At 38.4% G+C, this 25,000-nt stretch overlaps 1 long non-coding RNA gene across 1 annotated transcript in view; it reads left to right on the forward strand.

The window, feature by feature from the left end:
• LOC122805453 overlaps window positions 1–25,000 on the forward strand; it is a 209,216-nt gene that overhangs the window by 2,215 nt on the left and 182,001 nt on the right. The window contains exon 2 of the long non-coding RNA XR_006365370.1: window positions 6,861–6,884. This is a non-coding gene — a long non-coding RNA (uncharacterized LOC122805453). The remainder of the gene's footprint in view (window positions 1–6,860; window positions 6,885–25,000) is intronic.

Consider the following 25,000-nt stretch of genomic DNA (forward strand, 5'->3'; position numbering starts at 1 on the left):
TGCCTTATTTAAGAACGTCCATTTACTGGACATTCAAACATAAAAAAGCTCCAGGCCACATTACGGTTGTTATAATGTTACCAAATCTTGAAGCACTTCTGCATGTTGAACACAGCCATATCTCTAAATTAAAAGAGACCTGTTTTCAGTGTAAAGACAGTGCTCCCGCCACACCAGGGTTCATCGCTTATCATACTTTCAGGCCTACAGGAAGCTGCAGGGTGTGTCATCTTTTATCAGATCCTTTACTATCTCCAGACTGATTCCCTGTGACCTATAAACTATCTTTTTTGAGGTCCAAATCACCCTAAATAAGCTACATTATTCCTTCATAGTATGTTATAGCTCACACTATGTCACATAATGATCATGAAAAATGTCTTAATGAGTTTGCTAAACTGACCATACATACGTTTATGTTGGGATTTCAATTATCCATTTATTAACTGGAATACCTACATTACTAATATTGGGAATGCCCAATGATTCCTTCACCTAATAAATGCAAATTCTCTGGAACAAACAGTCAATGCACCTACTAAGGGTTCTAATATTCTACAGCTTCTCCTACCCAACATCACAATCTCCTGCACCACTCCTATCATATCTCCATCTCCAGTCAAATCCAATCATAATTCAACAATCTTTTCTAGCAAGTCTTCAAACAATACTACCATACAGCAATCGTCTCAAAGTTCAAGACCTTTAAATAGGCAAACCTACCAAGACTTTATGAAGAGCTCTCAAAATTCCATTGCAATATTTCCAAGTCCCTTGCAGCATCAGAAGCTATTAACACCTCAAACATTTACTCAGATCTACTGAAAAGCATACACCAAGCAGTCCCCAAGAGGGCCAAATATAATGGAAATTTCAAAAATAAATCATCTTAGTGTTCTACCTACACTCTTATGTCATTAGATAGATAGCAAACTGGCTGTCAAACAGAACACATGCAGGTAAAGTATCAAGAGTCACCTCAGAAAGCAAAATTCTGATTAGTGGTGTAACTCAGGGATCCATGCTAGAGTCCATTCTGTTTAGCATCTCTTTTTCTGATCTTCAAACTACAAATCCAAACCCTTGGTTAATTAATTTTCCTGATGAGTAGAAGATAGATGCTCTACTTTATTCAGCATCCAGTACATTGACTCTACAGAAAGGTCTAGAACATGCAGATCTCTGTTAAAAAGCTAATGGCCTCATTTTAAATAAAGAAAAAAGTATAATATTGTCACATTCAGCAAGCATACATTTCCTGCTGTACCCCACAGCAAAGAGAGTCATATTCAGAGATCTTTAAAACTTTGTAGACAAACTGCCTGCCCTTTGACCTTGTCAAAACAGTAATGAGGAAATCCTTATATTTGGCTCAACTAATATCCATAGGCATTTTATCTAGACGTAAAGAAATTATCATGCCTTTATATGCAGCCCAAATTGGACCAGTTATAGAATGAAGCCCCTTTCAGCAGGTAGCTATCCAAGAACGTCACACAACTTGAAACATTCCAGAGGTTTCTGATGTAAACATCACAGGTCTAAAGACCCTAAACCATCAAGGCAGTCTCAAAATGTTATCACTGCATTCATTCTCGTATAGACTCCTATGTGGTGACCTATGCCTAGCTTTTCATGCCACAAAGGACCCTACTCTCCTCCATCTTATTCACCTCCACAAAATGAGTGGCTCCACAAACATCAATACAAAGGATACAAATCTCCATAAATCCACTGGATAGATAGATTGGTCTCCCAATGCTTATCCCATCTCTGGAATAAATTACCTATACATATTAAAAAGAGGGATACCCTAACTACTTTTAATAAGATTATTGACAATTGGATGGGTGTCCGTAAATTCTCCTCTGCCGAAATCTGTTTTGCTGTCATGGAGCCAGTAGGTATCAAATGAAAGTGAGGACTGGTTAAGCATAAATGGTCCTTGGACTGATTCTGCCCTGTGCTCTGTATGATATTAAAAACAACAAATGTGCCTTGCTGCTTGTTTCTAAGCATGCTATTTCTTTTTTGCTTTCAGACCATGATCTAACTAGGTGATTTGTGAGCATTTAGTAGAAAATTACCTTAAGCTACTCCTAAGACTTATTGATTTCTCCCACCTGCTACTCTTGTGGTTGTCATTGACATAAAACATGTTGCTTTCTTCATTGGGAAGTAGAGAGCAGCCACCTTTGGTGATTTCACCACTGACTAGAACCAATGTGATATTGGTTCTGTATATATTCTGCACCCATCACTCAATTTTACCAGGATATTACAAAACCCACCAATCAAAACTTCACAATGGACAATCATTCCCAAACTGACTGATTTGTCACCAGCTGCCCACATCGATTATCCTTTCCTGTGATCCACATGCAAAAATCATTTGTGACAATTATGTAGTCATTAATGTATTCACTGATGGGTTCCTATCAGATTATCAAAGTTTCAAAACTTTGAACATCATACGACCAAGACCATATGATCGAAGTTTTGAAACTTTGAAAATAAAATACAAAAATAAAATAAAAACATTTTTTATGTTTTTTGCAGGGGGGCAAGTCCCCCAGCACCCCCCACACCCCCTGCTAATTAAATATACCAACTCCGAGATCACACTATGAATTTGGTGGGCTGTGAAAATGTGAGGTCACTGTAGGGGCAATTCCCCTTTAGCTGAGGTGCAGTAACCTCAGTAGAACTAATATATTAGTAAAGGATGTGAAAGAGATTATGCTCCCAGCAGATGAGATGTGTGGGGTGAGTGGCAAAGCAGCATAAGAATATCAAAATTGGGAGATAAAAGGGAAAAGTTATTCAGTAGTTTACTTGGATGTATCAAAGCTTTTGACTGCTTAAGATATAACCATATCATAAAATGTATACAATAGTTAGGTATAACACATATAGTTAAACAAATAGCAAAGTGGTTAACAAAAAGAGTACAAAGTGTTGTTGTTGTAAGCTATACAATCAAATTGGAAGAACTTAACTAGAGAAGTGTCTCAATGTTCCATATTGGGATCACTATTTTTTAATATGATATTCTATGAAATGCCCAATTATGAGATTATGGCAAATGAAATATGCAGATTGTTGTAAAGTCAGAGCATAAATTGAAATCTATGATCATGTGAATAAATTGAATACATGTCTAACTAGTATAAATGGGTATGGGTCAGAAGCAGGATTATAATTTAGCATTAAAAATTTAAAAAGTAAGGTTGTTATCCCTGGTAAAAGTATAGAAGAAGAAATTAAAATTGGAGATAACACATTAGAAATTGTTGATAGGTCTAGCTACCACTGTTGGAAATGGTTTGAGATTTAAGTAACATTTGAAAAGGTAAAGCCAGAGCCTTAAGGTAGGTTGGACTACTAATGAATATATTTGTAACCAGAAATCCCAAGTTGTTGAAGGATGTGTTCATTTACATTGTAAGACCTATAACTGAACGTCATTTAATCATTTGTAGTCAAAGAATGTTAGATATAGGAGCACTGGAAATTTTGCAAAGCCATTTGACAAAATGGATTACAACAATTAGGTTATTGTCTTAGGTCACTTCTCTTTACCTTATTTAATAGCATACCATTTGCCTCCTGAGCATCAAAACATCATTGTACACAAAGCAAAATGTAATTCCAATAGTAACCAGGTACCTCTGCAGAAACACAAAACCAGTCCAAATAATAAAAGCAAGCAGAGGCAAGGCTCCAGATCCTTCAGCTGATTTATTACAAAACACACAAGCACTTTCACCACAAGGCTTCTTCAGGTGTATAAAAAACAACACTCACACACCTGTACTTATATTAAACATTAACTAGTCACATGATTAAAAGGTAAGACTCTTAAAGGTACATAATAGGTTCATAGGTTAGTACTAAGCTAACTGCCCTTGTGAGCCATTTTAAGCTTAGCCAATTATCCCTTGTGAGACTCAAACCCTGCACCTTGTGTTTGTAAGGCAAACACCTTACCATTAGGCCACCTTCCCAACCCAAGCAGTTGTGTTCAGCCCACAATAAAATACATAATAAAATGTATAAACTTCACTACATAAAAGCAGTGTTACAAAATAATATATATAAAAATACATATTAACCACAAAAGTATAACATATTCTACCTACGAAGTGGACTATTTTTCAGGATGGGTCTCAATGGTACATGGTCATTAAGACAATGTCCTGTGTTGGCTCTTAATCTCACAATCCATTTAGCCTCCAGGTTTTTAGTTTGAACTCTGATATCACCACCCCTCAAATTCTCATAGCATTTACCTAATACCATGAATGTAAAGGTGTGTTGGTCATTGGTCTCCTTTATGTGTTTTGCTAAAGCATTAAACACACTACCCTTCTTAATATGGTATAGGTGTTCCCTGATCCTGTCCCTTAATAATCTATCGGTCTTTCCCACATAGAATTTACTACATGCCTGGCAGATGGCAAGGTAGACCACATGGGGAGTATCACACCTGGCACTAGTTCTTAATGCATAAATTATACCAGTGTCTGGATGTTGAAATTCCATATCTTGATTTATAAATTTGCAGAATTGGCACCTGGTACATGGTTTAGTCCCTGGTGTATCATCAGTCCTAATTTGATCTCTGGGATTACATAATCATCTCCTTAGTGACTTCTTATTTTTAAAAGTAAACTGTGGATGTGTTTCTATCAAGTTGCTCACTTGTTTGTCAGATGTCAGGATATTCCAATGTTTACCTATAATATCTGTGTAATATCTTATATTTCTAGAATAACTAAAACACATTTTGAGTGGTTGTGAAGTTTGTTTCTGTTGACTCACATTACATATATTGCTTCCTGCTTGTTCAGAGAAATAGGGCCTGGCTCTACTATGTCTAAAGTTTCTTACTGTCTTAATACTTTTGTTAACAAGTTTCTGATCGTAACCCCTCTCTGTCAATTCTATGTCTGTCTTTTCCTAGTTGTTCCATGAAATCTATTTCTCTAGTATTTAATCTAGAGGCCCTATAAGCTTGATTCTGTGCAACATTCCTAAAAGTGTATTGAAGGTGCATGCTGTCTTTTCTGAATAAACTGTTCACATGGCATCCCTTCCTAAACATTTTAGTGCTCAGTGCACCATTAGGTTCTTGTATAATAGAGACATCTAAAAAGTTAACCTCAGTGTATGACCAATTCATGGTGAACTTGAGGAAGTGTGTTGAAACATTGATATAATCCACAAATTTCATTAACTGTTCTATTGCCCCCCCCCATAAAAGGAAGAGGTCATCTACAAACCTATGAAAAAATAATATAACATCCTTGAAATCACCCCCGACCAAGTTGTCTTGTTCCCATTTCGACATTTACAGCATTACGTAACTGTTAGCACATGATGTTCCCATGGCTACCCTGTTACATTGCCAATAAACCTTATCCCTGAACATGAATACATTATCCCAATGACAAACACGCCTTTACATTCATGGTATTAGGTAAATGCGATGAGAATTTGAGGGGTGGTGATATCAGAGTTCAAACCGAGAGCCTGGAGGCTAAATGGATTGTGAGATTAAGAGCCAACACTGGACATGGTCTTAATGACCATGTACCATTGAGACCCATCCTGAAAAATAGACCACTTCGTAGGTAGAATATGTTATACTTTTGTGGTTAATATGTATTTTTATATATATTATTTTGTAACACTGCTTTTATGTAATGAAGTTTATACATTTTATTATGTATTTTATTGTGGGCTGAACACAACTGTTCTTATGTACCTTTAAGAGTCTTACCTTTTAATTATGTGACTAGTTAATGTTTAATATAAGTACAGGTGTGTGAGTGTTGTTTTTTATACACCTGAAGAAGCCTTGTGGTGAAAGCGCTTGTGTGTTTTATAATAAATCAGCTGAAGAATCTGGAGCCTTGCCTCTGCCTGCTTTTATAATTTGGATCATTGTACACAAGCAATTTGGTTATATGGTGCTTAGACCACTCACCTTCACATATTAGGGCATGCTAATTGCAAGGTGTGGCTGCATTACACAGCTAGCTCAATCAGGTTTATCTTTCAGCTTCACAAAAGCACAGACCATGCTCTTTCACATCGCTAAGAGACTTGAAATGGTAACAGAAGGCTGGAAGGTCATCTTACTGCTGATGGTACCTACTAATACTATTCAGATATTGGAAGGCTTGGTTAGACATTCCCATGAATGATTCAAAATATGTGCAAAATGTTCTAAACAAAGTTCTTTTCATATTAGCAATGGCACATTCGATAGAGCTGAAAAGCTAATAACCAAGGACTCCAAATATGCAATAGGCAAGGTTATGACACTGCCTTAGGAAGAATATTAGCTAATTACAATCATAACTAATTTTGCTACCACCTGCCACAACTTGCAAGTTGCACTAAAAAATAAATGACATATTTTATGTGCAGTTCTCCAGAAATGGAATTTTAAGTTCAAGATTATACAAGGAAAAGAACTAAAACTTAAAACAGGGGCAACATATCATTAAACTGCATTCTCAAAGGCTATTTCAAAAAGGGTTGTTTAATGCTTTACTAGTAATAATCCAGTCCAAGAACAATAAAAGTTTGATCATTATAGAATCACCACTAAAAAAAAGATAAAGCCATACAGGCCTTGGAGTGAGATTATATTTTTTTAAAGTTGGAGTGATTTTAGCATTTTTAAACTTGAAGTGATTATATAGTTTTTTCCCATGAGTAAGATGAAAGCACTTACTATTATTATTATAATAAAGCTGGAATTATTGGAAATATATTAACATTTTTTTTTCATTTTGTTTTTTTTTTAATGCTTGCCTGAAACCAACCAAAAATGAACATTCTCAAAGGCATCAAGTTAATGAGTTCCACAGGTGAGGTTTTTAGCATTAAAAAGCATGAAAACCTGAAGACTGAACATCAATGTTTTTCTTTAGGTCTGCTCCACAAACTTGTTCTTTCATCTTCAGGCTGGCTTGTCTAGGCCACTACTATTCCTTAGCCAGGAATCCAAACCTGTGATGTTGTACTAAAACCCTGTTATCCTCCAACACATATTTGTTTAGAATGAACATTCTCCACTTCTCACTAGAATGCAGTACAAAAGAACCATCCTGTCTTTTGTTTATGGCTTGGACTATACTACTTCTGCATATTAAACACAGCAATATTTAGACAGTTTAGATCACATTTACTTAAGGATATTGTGTGTGTGTGTGTGTGTGTGTGTGTGTGTGTGTGTGTGTGTGTGTGTGTGTGTATATATATATATATATATATATATATATACACATGGGTCTATGTCAGAAGATCGAAAGTTCAAAAGACTGAAAATCAAAATATCTAAAACTCAAAAAATTTTTGATGCAAGTGCAAGCCCCCCCTGCACCCTTATTTGCCCCCCCACATCCACAGTTAATTATATATACCAACTCCAAGATTGCACTACACTGGAGAAAGGGCAAATTCAATTTTCGACATTTTGTCAAGATAGATGAGACAGCATGGGGGGTAAGATAAATGAAAAATGGGAGGCAATGAGTATGACTGTCTACAGACTTCCTGTCTTATGACTTTGGTGGAAAGCAGTGTCTTAATATTGTGGCACAATAGAAATGCAGTATATTCAGTACCATGATGGAAGCATATCCAGACATGTAACATGCACAAGGGACAGACAAGACAAAAAGTAAAGAATTGTAGAACACTATTTAAAGAAAGGCACCAAAGCAACAGAACAAACTGATAAACAAGAGGAACACTGGAGACTAGAATTGCCAACAATCCATAAAGGAAATGTGTACAGGGCCTCCCTTTAAATAACATGCTAAAAGATAAAACAAATGGTAGACCATAACCTTAGGGTGCCACAGAAATGGGGATGTATTAATAATGTGAGACTTTATATGCCATATGTTAATTAGAGCACCTTATTACAGCACCATCTAGAGGAAGAATTATTCTTGATGTAAGAGGTAGGCCACAGACCCATAGTACCTGTTTGAGAAACAACAGCTTTGGACTTGTACTCAACTGCACAATGAGAGATATGCACAGATCTGGAAGTGCATAGCCATTTGAAAACAAGTGATTGCTCAGTATTATACTTCATAATCAATTTATCTATGGTGTCATGCCACATTAAAGGGAGGGATACACATTTCAGGACAACAGACTTTGATAAAATAGAATAGTGCCTCAGGAAAGTTCTACCAAATATAAGTAATATATTGCTGATGAACAATCAAGACTTATTACAAAATGCTATCAGTAAACAGAAAAAAATGTGTAAAACAAATATCCAAATCAAAAAGAAGAAAAAAAACAGTAGTTTTCAACCAAGACACCATCAGTAGATGATAAAGAATAATACAGGATTTAAGAAATATAAGTAAATCCTAAAGGAGGAAGATTAAACAACTTCAGTTATAACAAAAAAAATGGGAAACGCAGTCTGAAAAGGAAAGCCACAGACTGAGGAAAAGACTGTGAATTCACTCAAGAATACTGGTAAAGTAGTTTATAGATGTAGGGAGGCTGGCACAATGGTTAAGGTGTTTACCTTAGAGATGGAAGGTGCAGGATTTGATTCTCACATGGGGTAATTCGCTAGGCTTAAAATGGCCCACAAGAGCAGTTAGCCTAGTACTAATCTATGAACCTATAAAAGAAAGATGAACTTAAGAAAATAATGGATGAGCAGGAAGGGGGTGACTAAAAAGCAGGGCTACAAAATCAATACTTCTCAATATTTACAGAGGAAGAGAAAGGCAGTTTTTTGTATCTGGTTCAAAGACATTGCCAGGAAAATATGACTGACCTAGTCCTTTCACTGAAGATGTGGTTGTCATGGAACCTCAAAAGCTAAAAATGGAAAAGGCTGTGGGAACCAGTGATGTCAATGAAGAACTATTATATCAGTGAGGAGGACTAGTAATTCCACAAACTTTTTCAAAATATAATAGGGAGGATTGGTAATTCCTCACATTTTTTGAGTAAATGATGGGGGAAGTATGGTAAGGTTCCTGAAGATCTCCTGGAAGAGTATGGATATGACTCCATTCACAAGAATAAAAGTAAGACAAAGGATGAAAACTACTGACTTCTGTCATGGGCTAAAACATGGAATTATTGCTGAAGGAGAATGTTCTGTGTTCTGGCACAGGACAATCATCAGGAAAGACAAGGAAGAGCATTATCCCACACCTAGATGCAGATTTTATTTGCATTGTTTGTTGGTGTTTTGCCTGTTTTTTTTTTTTTTTGTTTGTTTTTTTTTTTTGTTTGTATTTAACTTTCAACCTGTGGCCATTTTTTTAACTTTCAACATGTGGCCAACGGGTCTGGACAGTGCCAACCCAGTTTATTTATTTTTTTCTTATTTTTAACAATCAAGGACATAGCATAATGTATTTCAGAAGTTTTAACTCATACTCTCAAGCTTTAATGGCAGTAGAAGGCAAGAGCAAAGGCCACTTCTGTAGATGCATTGCATATATTACCAGTAATGGACCAGATACAAGGGATGGAGAATTGAGTGAAAGTGGCATGTTATAAATTATGGAGAGTCTGACAATGTACATGCTAAATATTAAAACATTGAAAAGGCTGTTGCTTGCTGGAGTTGTTGAGTTTTGGCTTAAGCACTGAAGGTGAAGTGCTGGCAGCACTTCTGAGTGCATTGCAGGCTGCAGCAGTGTTTTTCTTTTTATAAGTAGACACTCAAACTGATGTGAGCCACAGTGACGAGCTGTCTTGGTTTTTGTAAGTCACAGTGCAGTGGCCAACAGTATCCTAAAGGATTTCAGCTACATACCTTGTGACGTGATACAGAAGCATGTAATTTGCTTTTCTGTCTCTGATCAGAGGGATTTAACTCATTTGCTTGTATGGCAGTATATTAGTGTGTAAGAGGCAGTCCATGGATGAAAGTGACTGACCTCTGCTGTTATTGTACCATAACAGTCATTGATTTGGCTTTGCAAATGAGTGTGCATTTGTGCGAAACAAACTGAAATATGCATTGCTGTGGCCATTAATTTTTTTTTTTTTGCTCAAGCTTGTCAGTGAGGCAATGTATGTTTCTGATAGTAAGGTGTTTAAATACATTGCTGTGACCATTATTATCATTTTTCATTTGTTTGCAATCAAACCTCTGAAGTGCACACATTAAACTGCCAGTGGTTTTCAAACTGTGAAACCAGCCTCCCCAGAGAGGTTCAGGACTGCATTAGAGGAGACTTACAAAAGTCTGAAAATGGTATGTACTTAAAACATTAACTATTCATTATGCATGTTAATTTAGATCAAGCTAAATACATAAGGATAAATGATCAATGAATATGTATTTTTTTGTAAATTAGTAGTAAAAGAATAAGGTACTAAGCGAAATGTTTACTATTTCTAGTATGTATGTATGTTTTGTATTTGAAGACCAGTTCGCTTCTCTGGAGATTCCAGCTTTATGACAGCAAAGCAGGGCCTGAAGACAAGCTTCTGAAAAGGCAACCATAGTCTAAGGGCATCATCAATCTAATATCTATGTAGTAGGAAGTAAACAACATAAATCTATAGATTCTAATAAACTAGGTAGCTGCCAATAGTGAAGGATAAGACCCGGATCTGCATCCACAAGATTAGGTGCTTTTCTACAACGCATCTCCATAAATCAGGAAGCCAGAATGGAAAGAAAAGAATGGGAGTGAATGAAGCAACAAAATGTAAAAAAATAGCTTATAAAGATTTATGTTTAACTTCTGTAACTGGACATGCACAGGCCATACCATAGGTGAATGGAGAATCAGCTGACTGTGAAACCATGGCAAAAGCTGTGGCTGCACCAGTTGTACTGTCAGACTGTTAAGAAGTATCACATGGTAGAAGAAAACGCTTTCAAGATAATGGAAGAAGACAAACCATGAACAGGAAAAAGACATACTACCACTAGAACACAGTGTACAGGGAAAGATAGGTGGGGTCTATATCACTTTGTCGTCAAACTCACTAATCATCAAACACCTCTTCTTCAAACCCTATTTATCGAATCTTCATCTGTCAGATGATCATTTCAGTGAAACTATTTACCAGAGTAAGTAACCAGTGGGCCAACCTACCAAGCTCAACAAAAGCAGCATATTTAAAACCCACCCTGGTGGGGGGATGCGCCCCCACACCCCCCCTAACTAGAAATACCAACTCTGAGATCTCACTACAGTGGGGAAAAGCCCAAATTCCAATAATGGCCCACTGGTTACTTACCATGGGAAAAAGTTCACTGAAACAATTGTTCGATGAATGAAAACTTCCAAAATAGGGTTCAACGAAGAGGTGTTCGATGCTGAGTGACTTCCACAAAGTGAAGTAGAGCCATATAGATGACTCAGTACAAGAACAGCACTGGAGTTAGAAAAAGATTCTGATCATGTGTCAACATATGCATTTAATGTGACAGCTATTGATTTCATTTATACCAGTAACCATGTGTCAATGTATGTATCTAACATAATAAATGTTGATGCCAGTGGCCATGTTAGTTCATATATCTAATGTAGTGGCTGTTGATTTCTGTTGTACCAATGACCATGTGTCAGTCCATTTGTCTAATGTAACAGCTGTTGATTTCTGTTAAAAAAGCGACCATGTGCCAGAGCATGTATCTAAGATAACAGCTGTTGATTTCTGTTTTACCAGTGACTACCTGTCAACATGTTTATTTAATGCAATAGATGTTGATTTCTGTTATACCAGTGATCACCTGTCAATACTTGTATCTAATGCAACAGCTATTAAATTTTGGTAATAATAATAATAAGAAGAATAATCCTGTTAACTCGGTAGGCCCACATTCCCCTTTCAGGAGTGACCTGGGACCAATGTCAGGTTAAGTGACTTGCTCAAGTTGACACATTAGACAACCATTCCCTGGCACAGACATTTAGTCTCTGGCTGTAATCAGAACTGTAAGATACAATCTTTATGGCCTAAACCAGGCAATTTAATTTCAGGATATTTTTCTAAAAGTTAACTGGAGCTGAGCTTAACCTCTTCTCTTCCAGTATCCTCTGATAACTTATTACAGCCGAGTGCACCTCCAGGCATTTCTGCAGTCACTTCCTTCTGTGCCTCTAGGCATTACATATTGCTTGTTCATATTTGCATTAATAATTCCAAAACCATACTACATACAAGGTATCAGAATATTTTATCTTGAAACATACATGATGGTAAACACAATTACATTGATAGTTGACCTCTGTCAATGAGTATTTGTTAGGACTGTAAGGTGATAACTTAATTTTTTAAAGGCTCAAGCCATGCCCACTGGGAGTTAAAGGTACACACTCAAAAGAGCTGTACTGGAGGGAATGAGTTGAAACATATACATTTAATCAGTTACAATATAGTCAGGACCCACTGTTGGTATATTTTTAACACAAGCACCTTTACAAATACATTTTTCAACACGCATCTGTACGAATCAGTGTAATATACAAATGGCATATAATTCTTTACAAAACTCCAGCTACCTATGCTGGCATGTGTTATTCATCCACTGCCCTACTTCTGCTGGTATAGCTGGCAATACCTCACACCATTACATCTCTCCCTCCTTTGAGGACTCAAGCTAGTTTCTCAAGTGACCCTGGAGAAACATTGCTTGTGGGGCATGAGCCTGTCTGAGAATACTTTAACCCATACCCTGTCTTGAGAACCCATCTTCATTGCCATTGCTGACCCTACTACAGTGCTGCACTGTCATATCATATTCCTGCAATCCTAGGCTCCACCTTAGTAACTTGGCATTTTTCTGGCTGGCTCGAAGTAGCCATAGATCCCCCCAGACTCCTCCTGCCACCTACTGCAAATACTTAGCGCAAAGACCTCCTTATCATGGTAAGGTTTCATCATGTTAACATGGTACAATTTGTGCCCCTGCCTCCTGCCTAGCAGTTATACCATGTAGTTAACATCATTGACCTTCCCTATCACTTTGAAGGGTTTCCCCCAAGCTGCCTGCAGCTTATTTTGTCTGACAGGAATGAGAACCATAACCTGTTGTCCCACAGCATACTGTTGAGCTCAAGCATTCCTGTCATACCAGACCTTTTTCCGCTGTTGGGCTCCTGCCAGGTTCTCCTGGGCCAAGACCATGAGCTTCCTGAACCTTGCCCTGAGGATTAGGACATATGCCACAACAGACTCCTTGTGGGACTCACACTCACCCTTCCACTCATCATGAACCAAATCTATAGGCCTCCTCACCCTATGCCCATACAGCAACTCAAAGGGTGAAAAACCTGTGGATTCCTGGGGTATCTCTCTGCATGCAAACAGCAGATGGGACAAATATCTGTCCCACTGTCTCTTAAAGTGGCCTCCAAATGCCTGTAGCAAGGTCTTTAGTTTAGAGTTTAACATCTCCACAAGACCATTAGTCTGGGAGTGGTAAGGAGTGGTCTTTATGTGCTTCACCCCACAGCAGGTCTGACATGAAATTGGCATCTCTGTCAGTCAGTATTTCTCTCAGGAAACCTACCTTGCTGAAAATTTCTAACAAAGCACTTGCCACCTTTTCTGCCTTGATGGAGGACAGAGCCAAAACCTCAGGGCATCTAGTGGCATACTCTACTACCGCCAGGATATACTTCTTCTCTGTGGAACTTGGGGTACTCAGAGGCCCCACAATATCCATATCTACCCTCTGAAATGGCACTTCAATCACAGGCAAAGGCATCAAAGGAGGTTTGACCTTGTCTCCTGCTTTGCCTACTTTTTGGCACTACTCACAGATCCTGCAGTACTCTGTTACATGCCTTGCAATCCCAGACCAATAAATGTTCTGGATAATACACCTCTTGGTAAAATTTATGCCCATATGAGCTGCAAAAGGAATGTCATGGTCTATGGCTAGAAGTACCAGACAGAAGGCTCTAGGCACTACCAACTGCTGTATTACCTCACCTTCTAGCCCTCCCTCAGGGATCCACTCTCTATACAGTAACTCTTTGTTCCAGTATACAGACTTCCCTTTTCCTTGTGGATCAGGTGCCTCCCTAGCTACCTCCCTCAAGCCTCTTACTGTAGTGTCCAAGAGCTGAGTTTGTCTCAGCTCTATCTTTGTGACCCTTCCCAACTCCATTTCCAGAGGAAGTCTGGTATCGTCTGACAGCAGTGCCTCACTGTCAGTCTGGGTACTACCACTCACCTCTGCCCTTGCAGTCCCTTTGTCCAAGGGAACATCAGTACCTACCAGCAGCTGTGGCTTAACTTCAGGATCACTGCTACAGGGTACCTCCCTCCCTGAAAAAGCCACCTCACCAGCCCTGGCTTCAGGTGTGGGGTCTAATTGGGTCTCCCCCAGGCTACCAGACTCACATGCCTGTCTCCAAGCCTGACTGCTTGTAACTGCATGCACACAAGGTACTGCTTTCTCAAAATGATTCCTTAGCAAGACTTCTGCAGAAATATCCTCAAACACGCCTACTTGCTTGCTTCCTTTTCCACCCTACCAGTCAAGGTGAACCCTAGCCAAAGGCATTTGAAATGAGGTCCTTGCTAAAGCTCTGACTAGATTGGACTGCCCAAGCAAGTACTGCTCCTCTTTAACCACTGCAGGCTTCACAATGGTTATGTCAGCGGCTGTGTCTCTCTTAGCAGTGGCCTGTTTTCCATCCACTAAGATTGGATATAAACTCTGGTAATAGTTTGGTACCCCTGCTGTCTCCAGACAGGTTACCACTGACATACTGTTATTCCCACTCCACCTTTTGTTTCCCACCTTGCTTCCATGGACATCTATACGATATGTGGCCCCACTGGTTACATTTAAAACAATTAACCCTTGATCCTGGCCATGTACCTGAACTAGTGGCTTCCCTGTTACTGGTGGACTCTGTTGGGGTGGTCCAGGCTGTCCATCATGGGTTGTCTTATATCCGTGTGCAGCACTGGGTATCCCCTTCTTGTGCAGTGATGGCCTGCTTGCTAAGTAGAGGGCCCCTCTTTTCACAAAGGAGCTTTGATCTTATCTCCTGCCTTGCCTATTTTTTGATACTACTGACAGGTCCTACAGTACCTGTTATACTCCTGGTCTGCCAACCAGATTTTCATGTCCTCAGGCAAAGTGCTAAGGGGTTATTCACCCATCAAAAGGTCTGCCAGCCCTTCAAAAGTGGTGAACTGACACCCACTCACCCACCTATGAAATTAAGTGCATAACTCAGCAATATAATGACACGCACTTTCATCAGCCTTCTGTCTATTCTCATGAAACTTGTCTGTAAAGATTCAGGTGTTGACTTAAAACATTCTAATAAACAATGTTTTACTGTATCATAATTTAAACAATTGATATCAGACAATTTAGAAACAGCAGTTACAGATTTACTGTGGCATCAGGGGGTCAGGAACCGTACTCAGAGCACTTGGTCAATATTATACTGTTCACATAGTCTTTCAAATGCATGAATAAAACTGTCAAACTTATCACACTTTATAAACTGTGGAAAGAAATGTACTGACCTTTATTGATGCTGGGTTTCAGTTATTCCCTTCCCCATTACCTCTTTAACCCAGGCGAAAAGTCAGCATTTCCCTCTCATGTTGGCGCTGCTTCTCATTTTCTTCAGCCTCCAAATGCTGCAGGCTCTCTGCTGATTCTAATTCCATCTGTTTCTCTTTTTCCTCTGCCTCCAAAATGTTGCAATTTCACTGCTGATTCTAGTACCAAACATTTGGCCGCCAGTTCAAGTCTCTTTAACTCCAGACATATTTTTTAAGTCCTCTGATGAAAAAGTGAAATGTCTTGTTTCTGAGGGCTGCAAATCCCCATCACCAGTCTGGTTATCCTCCTGGTTGCTGCTCTGAGCTGCAACTAAGGCTGAAATAATTTCCCCTTTAGTCAGGTTGGCATGCAGCAGTCCTTTGGCTTCACACACCTTGTCCAACTGGTTCTTTGTCAGCTTGCCATAATTCTCTACTGACATCTTTGCCTGCTTTTCCCTGACTAAACTAAACTAACAAAAAATAAAACTGCCTAGAGGCTATAGAAGTTCAATTAATATCCACACCACTGCTCACCAATATGTGACTTCCCTGCTCTGGGCCAGAAATCAAGGAGCCTGATTCCTCACCACTGGCACTGGAGAAGGACATTCACTTGGAACATAAATGGATATACAGTATTTCCAGATGCAGCTCTCTGCATCAAGTGCAAATTGCCTTAAGAGCACACAGGGAACACAGTCTGGGGACTGGGTTTTCTCTCTCTCTCTCTCTCTCCAGATCCCCAGTAAGACTCCCCATTGGCGCAGCTGTAGGGTTGAGTCCTTAGCCAAGGGTCCAAGCCAAGTCTTCCATTACCCTCTCTGTGAAACCAGTGCTTCATGTCCCTGCTCCAAGCAGATGACAGACACACACTCTGATATTTGATTTACACACACACACACACACACACACACACACACACACACGCACACACACACACACACACACACACATGAAAACACGTACACACCTAGGAAAGACTGGCACAGATTTACTACATATGCCCCCTTCTGCCTAGACTATAAGGTAGTTACACCACTACTAGACACTCCAAAGCCAGCTACTCTATGGCTCTTGCAAGGGTACCCAATTTTACTGAGTGAAATTAATATTAATGCAAATGATAGTGTTTGGCCAATGTGGTAAGGCTCTCAGGAGTGGAGACAGCTGTCACCAAATATATATAACTACTCTCAGAGAATAAAATATTCTCTAAAAGACCAGCCACAATGAAAAGTTTAAATATGTTTAATCATTAAGAAAAGAGCATGAAAATACTAAATATCTATTTACAATAAACACCAGAGTTTCAATCACAGGAAATATTAAAATAGCACAGATGAATAGATTCACACAGATACAGAAAAACAGTACTTAACTAATCTCACTATATTCTACTGACTAATCTAAAGAATTATTATTCCCTGGTCACTTACCAGAGCAAGGCAAGATGAGGTGGATGAGGGGTGCTTCTTTGTCATGTTCCAAAAAGGGAGTGCTCTGAGACTTCTGTCTCATCTGGTATTAAAACATAATTTTTGTCTTAGATTACAGAATGACATCACATACATCTGGTCATCTGATTTCTGGTTCCAATGCTGCCCCCTTTCCTAGAAACTGAACCAGAACTTACCACATATGTGTTACCATACACACAGATAGAGCTTTGCTGAGATATGTTATAGCATCTGGAAGCTATAAAACCACAAAACACTACCACTCTTCCTACAGGAGCTAATAAGCTAATAAGCCATTCTCTGGCACATACATTTAGCCTCTGGCTGTAATAAAAACTGTAAGATTCAATCTTTATGGCCTAAACCAGGTAATTTAATTTCAGAATATTTTTCAAAAGTTAGTGAGTATAACCTTTTCTCTTCCAGTATCCTCTGTTAAAACATATACATTTAATCAGTTGCAGCACAGTCAGGACCCACTGTTGGCACATCTTTTTAACACAAGCAGCTTTACAAATACATTTTAAAACACAATAATCTGTACAAATCAGTTTGATATACAAATGATATATAATTATTTACAACATTTCAGCTGGGCTTGCTGGCATATGTTATACATCCATTGTCCTACTTCTCCTGGCACAGCTGGCAATATCTCACAGATCCTACAGACTTCCTGATGGCCATCAAGTGTACTGCAGTGCCTACTTTGTCAAGTTAACATCTGCATACTCCTAATGCTTAGCTTGCATATGTGTACTTTGTTGCTTTGCTCATGCTCCTGAGACCCTGTGTTTAGATGTTGCACTTCCCAAGAGGGCATCTCAGCAGAAGGACAAAACCAGCACCCTATCACTGGGATGCATGACCAGTTTCAACTTCTTCCTTGCCCCCTCTCTGACAAGGTCCTCCAGGACATTGGTAGCTTTTCAGGCCCATGTTATCCACTAGAATTGCATGGAGGGTTTATTTCCTTCTTTCTTGAACTTGACAGCTTCTTCCAAGACTGGTATTTGTCAGAGAGACCTAGGGTTACAACCATGAGAATTACTGCCCGCCTTTTGGTCACAGCTCATTTTGTCTATCTTTGATAGTGATACCTCAAAGAGGGTCCATTCAGATTGCATGTATTCAACCACCTTTCACAATCACTTTTTAAACAAGGTAAACATCTACTTCAGTAGATTTGAGGAAACAAATAGAACCTCACCAAAGAGACTACCCACCAATGCAGATGCCACAGCACTTTGCCTCACCTTAGAAGAGGTACACAGGAACCTATGTAGGGTTCACTCGGGCAAAGCAGCTGGTCCAGATATTATCCCAGGGAGGCTACTTAAAAACTGTGCTGATCAGTTGGCACCAGTCTTCACAGACATTTTCAATATATCTTTCAGCCAGGTTAAAGTGCACAAATACTTTAAGACCACTGACATCATCCCTCTGCCAAGAAACCATCTCTAGCATCATTAAATGATTACTGGCCAACTGCACTTACCTCAGTAGTGATGAAGTGTTTTGAAAAAATGGTTAAGGATCACATAACATCCTGCCTACCAGTAAAATTTGATTCTTTACAATTCGCATACAGGCCAAATTGTTCTACTGTGGATGCCATAGCCTTAAGACTTCATCACACCTTGGAACACCTGGAAAATAAGGACTGTTACGTATGCATGCTGTTCATAGATTTTGGCTCTGCCTTCAATACGGTAATTCCACAACAGCTGCTGTCTAAGCTCAGTATATCTAGGCATAGAAAACAAAATATGTAACTGGATCCTCGACTTCCTGACTAAAAGGCCACAAATAGTTCAAGCAGGAAAACATCACTCAAACAGCATCACCATAAACACAGAGGTCCCTCAAGGTTGCATCCTCAGTCCACTTCTTTTCACTGTTCTAACACATGACTGCACCACTATGCATCAGTAAAATAGAATCATCAGATTTGCAGATGACACCACAGTAATTGGCCTTATCAAGAGGGAAGATGAGGGGGCCTACAGGGAGGAGGTGAACCAACTTGTTCATTGGTACACTGACAACAACTTAGTACTAAATGATGGGAAAAACAAGGAAATGATCATTGATTTTAGGAAGGAGAACAGGCCACACACCCTATCTTCATCTGGTCTATTTTGTGGAACAGCAATTTTTTTTCCTGGGAAAAAAAATCACTGTTCCGTGTCTTCGAGATTGTCAGCTTTCATTCTTAAAGGGTTAATAAATCAGTGTTCGCTATTTTACATGTGTGCTGATTTAACATAGACCCTTTTCATCAATGGTGCCACAGTGAAGAGAGTAAATAGCACCAAATGCCTAGGGGAACATATCTTGAGAGACCTAAGTGGAGCCACAAACAATTTCTACCTTATAAAGAGAGCCCAACATCTCCACTCCCTTAGGAGACTTCATAGAGCTAACTTCCTCCTACAGGTCCTACTCACCTTCTACAGAGCAACATTTGACAGCATACTGACAAACAACATTGTTGTCTGGTATGGAAACTGCTCTCAAGCTGATCAGAAGGCACTGGATAAGATCATTAAACAAGCCACAGAAATCAGTGACTCCAACCTTTTATACCTTTGGGACATATATTCAAACAGATACTCTGGTAGAGTCCAAAAACTATTTAGGGATATACACCATCCGGCTTATAGATTGTTCAAACTCCTGCCAACAAAGAAATGCTACAGAAGCATTAGATGCAGGGCATCCAGATTCCATAACAGCTTCTTCCCACACGCTATCAGACTGCTGAACAAAAAACCCGTAGCCTAACTCGGTAAATGGGAAAAACATTATTTATGTGCAATATGTCATTGTTATTTACATAACTCTCTGCATAGCTTACTTTATGCTTCTCTATCTGCACTGTAAAAACTTCAAACTGTAAGTTTATGCCATATATTTGCGGTGGGTAAGTTTTGCATGTGTGCCTTTTTTATTTATTTATAGTTCTGTTTTTATATATCTTTATACTTCCAGTGAGTCTGTTCCTGTTGTTGTATTTGTTTTGTTTCTGCTGTAAAAAAGCTCTCAGATTTTTAATTTACTTATTTTTAGTATCTTATTTTGATTTTGATTTTTACTATTTAAATTTTTAGTAATTGAATCTATCTTCCTTCTGTAAACTGTCATTCTTATGGTACGAGCCCGAGTATCGAAATTCCATGCAGTGATACTCACTTTTTCCTTTGTATTGATCTGTATGACAATAAAGCTTACTTTGACATGACCTCATATTCACAAGAGGAACTCTTGCAGAGGTGGAGTTGACTCTATTCCACACAGAAGCATTGGCTAGACATTCCCAGGACACCCTCCCTACCTGTTTAGGTTTCCCAAGCCTATCTAGCTGTAGTACTGAACGTCTGACGTACCTCAGCAACAAGTGGTTTTGCCCCAAGTGTGCAGAACACATGGCATTAGGCCTGATTATAGAGCTACAGAGTCAGTTATCAGCCCAAGGGGTCAGTACCAAGTAAACTGATAAACATCCTTGTGCTCCGATATGGAATTTATTATGGACAATCCACATCTAGAACAGAAGTCCAGAAATAATTTGACTGTCAAGTTTAAATCAGGCAGTCTATTTGTCACATTCTTGCCTTTCCAGATAGCTTCATAATTTCCCCATACAACCAAAGTGCTGCACTATTGTCAGCAGATGTTACCATATCAAACACCATATCTAAAGTCTCTAAGAAGGCAAAATATTCCAAATAGTTATTAACTGTAGATGGCACAGGCAAAATAGAGAGTTTTCCTTTCTGCAGCTCATAGTTACATTGAAGTGTCTACTGTATAGCATGCAGCTTGGGTGGGGTGTATCTCAGCATCTACTGAGGTTCTCTCCCAAAGGTCAGCTTTAAAGTAGAACAGACAACAACCAAAGATACGAAGTCAGGTTCCAGAACCTTTGTTATATGTAGAGGTAAGACCATGTAAATCCAGCTGGAACACCTTCTCTAGAAGAGAGGTGGCACTCCATATCCCTGTAGACGACTTCCACTGCCAGTCTGGTTCATCTTAACCGGTCATGGTCCTGCTTGCCATTTGACTGGCATCACATCTGACCCCATGCATAACCTTGATATGCTTAATACAATTAATATACTTTGCATATAATAAAATACTTAAAATGCTTTTATGTGAAACTTTTGTAATGTAAATTCTGTGTCTGCTTTTGTGATGTTGTGCTAAGGTATCATCAAAGCTGGAGGTGAAGAAGCCAATCAGGATGTAGCATTCTTACTCATCGTGCTATAATGTTGCACATTCCATTTTCATCAGTGACTTACCCTAAAAAGTCCGCCGTACTGTTTAATGCATTCCCATGATCAGACAGACTTCACATGTTGTAGCTGTGTATCTCTAACCTGAGTCTGATATTCTTTGCTGCTCTCGCATTCATTTTTAAAGAAGCCATAACGATAAGTATTAAGGAAGATACTTTTCCTGTCTGGAAAAAAGGAGAGGAATGATAAAGAAGGGAAAAAAAACACATGCTATTCCTTTTTACAACGCCTGTTCAGGCAGACATAAATTACTGTTTGCCTAGTATATCCAAGCTGAACAGCCACCCCTCAGAAAATAGTTCTGCTTCTCTTCTGCACTGTCTAGTGAATAGTGTCTATTGCCCGTGATGCAAGTTTTATTTGTTTCATTTGCTTCTAATGTTTTCAATTCTCATTCTAACAAAGTGTTTCTACTATTTTATAAAAGTAAAGCAGAAAAAAGGTTAAAACTGCTACCCATATCAAAACAAAGATCTTTTTCAAGAAAAAAAGGAAAAATTATAATGTGCTCATACTATCATCTGTCTGTCTGTGCTTTCTTTCAAGCACATAAAAAAATATATGAATGAGAATCAGTCCCTACTTCCTGTGAAGCTGAGGTAGATGTCCTGCCAATTATCAAGAAAAGAGCAGAGGAAATACTCCAATGTCTTGACCAAATTTCATTAATCTCTATGAATACTTTTACAGGTCTCCACTGAAAACAGTCTCTAGGCCTAGTCGGTTCAACCTGATCAAAAAGAGTAAATAAATACATTAAAAATCAATAAAATCTGTTGAGAACAGCACAGAATTATACCACCGTTTTATATTAGTTGTAAAAACAAGAAGTATGTTATTAACACATACACACACACACACACACACACACACACACAAATATATATATATATATATATATATATATATATATATATATATATATATATATATACACACACACATATATAGCGCATTAGGAAGTGTCAACTTGCATAAACATCATTGCACATTATACTGATTCCTGCAGAATGACAGCATACTTCCCCAAAAACAAACAAACAAAAAAAAAAACAGAAACAAAGACTTTCATTTTCCAATTTAAAAAAAGGCCACTAGACTACAAACACATTCTATCTACATAATGGTACTGTTAGCGAATAGGTTTTTAGTAACTTAATGTGTAATGTTGGTGTTAGGGCCAGCAGCATAGTTAGGGTTGTGCTCTATCCCTGCCCTAATCCCAATACTAAACATTACTTTACCAAAACCCCTTCCCTAACAGTACCACACTAAGCAAGACACACAGACACATATCACACACACCAATGCAGATGTCCAAAACAAAATCTATCCCAGTCCCTAGACCTTACCCTAACCTAACACACACACACACACACACACACACACACACACACACACACACACACACACACACACACACACTCAGCTCCAGTTACCGCTTGCATCATCTCACAAAAAGCAATAACTGATGTTGCTCCTTTCAGTAAGTCTGGACCTTGGTTAAAAACATAATTAACTAACTGTGACAGCAAACAGCTGTGAATTTGACAAAATGAATGTAAACCATGTATACACACGTGTTTGTGTGTGTGTGTGTGTGTGTGTGTGTGTGTGTGTGTGTGTGTATATATATATATATATATATATATATATGTATTATATATATATATATATATATATATATATATATATATATAAATATATAATTTTAACCATTGCTTCTGGCCTTCCTTGGACACACTACATTCCTGGGTTCGGCATCACACCCTCCCACCCCCTACCAATTCTTTCTTAAATCATGGCTTGTAAAAACCTTTTCACATTTATTTCAGTCCATAATTAAAATAAAATAAAAAACATAAAAATAAAAAGACAATTTTCTCAGAAAAACATGCTATAGCCAAGAAGAAATTATGATCCACAAAAGGCTATGTTTGTCTTTCATATCACATTGCATTCATGCCTGTCTAATTTTTCCTTTTGTCTTCCTTTAATATGATGTGAGGGGCATATTGTATTGCCTTGTGCAACACACAACATATGCATGCCTGAACTGACTGGCATCAGTTATAACAATATTCCCATTACTGCAGAGATTTTATTATTGTTTTTATAACTTTCATAAAGATATAATCTTACTTGTGGTAGGAGTTCTCTGGCATCAGCCTATTCAGTGTAAAAAATAGGGTTTAGACTAGAAATATAAAGGAGGTGACATTATATATCTGTAGGTAGTAATACTGACATCCTTATTAACTGCAATTGTTGAATTGTGTTCAGACAAAGAGAAAACAGAGAAGGTAAAAGGGAATTCCAGATGGTTCCTGAGCCAGTTAACATCAGGCTGAACTGTAACACTGTTTTATTATTACAGACTAAATCACTGCTTCTGTTTTTGACATTTATTTTAATTGTTTATTACTTCTGGCCCATTTAGGAAGGAACAGGTTTGATCTTTTGTGCCAGGACCTGATGCTGATACTTCCCTTCTGTATTTGTCCAGCATGCATCTGTTTTTTCAGTTATTTGTTTTATTTATTTGTTTGTTTATTTTGTCTTGTAGTACACAACCAGTTTCAGGCAATTAGTTCCAAACAATACCAAACATAAATGGCACAACTAAGTGACCTTGCCTCCTCCAGAGCAGTACTTAGTAACAGATGGCATAAAACTAATGGGCAAAGGGCAACAGCTATAGGTGTGTCAGGTGTAAAAAGCTAAGGGCAGAAAAAGGATGAGAAATGGATGGAATTTCTAAAATTTCTTAAAGTAAGTAAATCATTTCCATATCATTAGTGTCATTAAGCCAGAAGTGATGAAACTTTCTTTCACATTATAGCTTAACATTTTTATGCCTAAAATAACTTTAGCATGTCAGTAACCTTAAATATAAAGGTCTGCATCTGAAAATGTTGGTCACAAAACAGCAGCAGGCTGCATCCGCAGTGACATTATCCTTTTTTTTGTTTCCTGGTGGCTTGTTTCCTGTTGGAATGCAAAAATGTAGGCTTTGGAATGCTAGCATGAGGTTATGTCAGGAAGCTGTTTGTACAGTTTGCATCCTGGAAGCAGTCCTGAAACATATCCAAGTAAACAGTCCCCAGACAATGAACTTCCACCATTTACCCTGATATTCATTAGTTATAAGGTTGCTTATGCTGAAGATGCATGTGATCAAATGTGGAGGACACATCATACCAGACGCTAAAGTCTGGATCCGGTTATGCTGTGCAATGTACAACTGAGAGCAGCTTTTGCTCAGATGCACTTTGTACCTAGGATAGCCACAACAGTTACAAGCCACACTGGGTGACTAATTCAGATATATATTGTTTGACCTTTTGACTACGAACAGGGATATTATACATTATTCAGATTATAACAAATAAATTCCTGCATCACTGTCTTCTGGTATACTCACCCACCTGCATCCAGAGAAAAGTTCTTAACATTTTTATTGATTTTATTTACATTTGCACATAATCATGAATATGCCACCCATCTCAGACAGAGTGCATGTATCTATATATATATATATATATATATATATACCTATATCCATCCACTCATTCATCCATTCTCTAAGCCATTTGTCCTGGGAAGGGTTGCATGGTAACAACATCAGCAACACAGATCAGACCCCCCCCCCCCCAGCAGCAGTCTCCAGCTTATCCAGGG

This window comes from Protopterus annectens, chromosome 6.part1 (genome assembly GCF_019279795.1).
Source record: "Protopterus annectens isolate FY-2018-M chromosome 6.part1, PAN1.0, whole genome shotgun sequence".
Classification (NCBI taxonomy): domain Eukaryota; kingdom Metazoa; phylum Chordata; order Ceratodontiformes; family Protopteridae; genus Protopterus; species Protopterus annectens.